We start from the raw sequence: 1,515 nt of genomic DNA, 5'->3' as shown, positions 1-1,515 counted from the left end.
TTCCCTACATAAAATTTTAGCATACCGAGTACTCCAGTAGCAGTAAGGAGTTGTGCAGCTTCAACACACTGGTCATAAAGAGCTTTGTCTAATGACTTCCAGAGTGAAAACTAGGGTTATCAGATTAAACAGTCTCACTGCTATGTGAAGAAGTTTGGTTTTCTCACCTTTCCTTGCCATGTATTATTTTATAAGCCTCAACCACGTTATTCTCCTCAATCATGTTTTGTTGCCCTGCTCTAAGCCTTTTCCAGTTGAGATCAGGGCACAGTGTTTAAGACAGAAACAAATTGCAGTCTTACATAGTATCATAATGTTTTCTACATAGAAATTCTGAATGCCTGGCCATAACTTACAGAACCTTGAATTTATTTCCCACACAGATGTAAAAACTTCGTATGTGTATTCTGGATAAAGTCTTATGAATGTTTGTACATTTGTGTAATGGGTTATTTATTACTCATTTTTCAAGAAGAGCCATGCTTATTAACTTATCCTGTCACTTGATATTAAAGACTTATTATCAATAATAAAACCATCCTTTTCTAAATGTTGTTTAGAAAAGAGAGCGTGTTGCTCCAGAGGAGTAATCTGTTTTCTTTGTCCCCCAAGTTCTGTCTGGGAATTACGGTTGTCATGGAAAGAACCAAGAGCATCTGTTTCTTTTCTATCATCCCCAGGCAGTAGTCACTAGCATTACCATTTAGGACAAATTTTAGTTACTGGCTTAGAATGAAAGACTTTGACTGAGAAGTAAATAATTTCCTGAACTGGTTTTATAACAAATGAGCTGTTGGTCAGCTTTCCTTTAACAGTTGGCAGCCAGTAAAAATACCTTTAGCTCTAATGCTTTAGATTGCTGTATATTCTGTCCCAAAACTGGTGCCTTTCAAGTATGTGGCTAGACTTGCAGAAAATTTACAGTTAGCAGTCCGGTCCTGAGCAACAGTCTACAGACATTATAGTACTAAGCTCTAGAAATGCTGCCCTCTTGTTCCCAGAGAGCTGCTGCGCAGAATTTTCCAGTGCTGTAAATGCTGTGCTAGGATTAGAGGACAATGCTTGATGAAGCATTGGTAAATGCTGTGCTAGGATTAGAGGACAGTGCTTGATGAAGCATTTTTCTGAAGTTCCGTTGTGAAGCAAAATGTTTGGGATTTTTACTTCTAGTCTGGTTACACAAAAGGCATCAATTGAACATTATATCTAAAGGTAAATATGGTAAAAGCACAAGAGAACCTTTTCACCCCAAATCAAGTGCATTTACTTGGATTTTCTTTGCAAGAGGAACTCATAAATATCTGCCACTTGATGAAGCATTTTTCTGAAGTTCCGTTGTGAAGCAAAATGTTTGGGATTTTTACTTCTAGTCTGGTTACACAAAAGGCATCAATTGAACATTATATCTAAAGGTAAATATGGTAAAAGCACAAGAGAACCTTTTCACCCCAAATCAAGTGCATTTACTTGGATTTTCTTTGCAAGAGGAACTCATAAATATCTGCCAATTAGTAT

The 1,515-nt window shown here is 37.0% G+C and overlaps 1 protein-coding gene across 1 annotated transcript in view; it reads left to right on the top strand.

The window, feature by feature from the left end:
• Positions 1-1,515, top strand: part of SIPA1L1 (signal-induced proliferation-associated 1 like 1) — a gene marked incomplete at its 3' end in the record, with an annotated part of 40,562 nt that overhangs the window by 6,144 nt on the left and 32,903 nt on the right. The gene's annotated exons all lie outside the window — the stretch shown is intronic.

Source organism: Acanthisitta chloris, unplaced genomic scaffold (genome assembly GCF_000695815.1).
Source record: "Acanthisitta chloris isolate BGI_N310 unplaced genomic scaffold, ASM69581v1 scaffold7533, whole genome shotgun sequence".
In the NCBI taxonomy this organism is placed as follows: domain Eukaryota; kingdom Metazoa; phylum Chordata; class Aves; order Passeriformes; family Acanthisittidae; genus Acanthisitta; species Acanthisitta chloris.
Note: the sequence above shows the minus strand (reverse complement) of the source record. Positions and strands in the feature narration are given on the sequence as shown.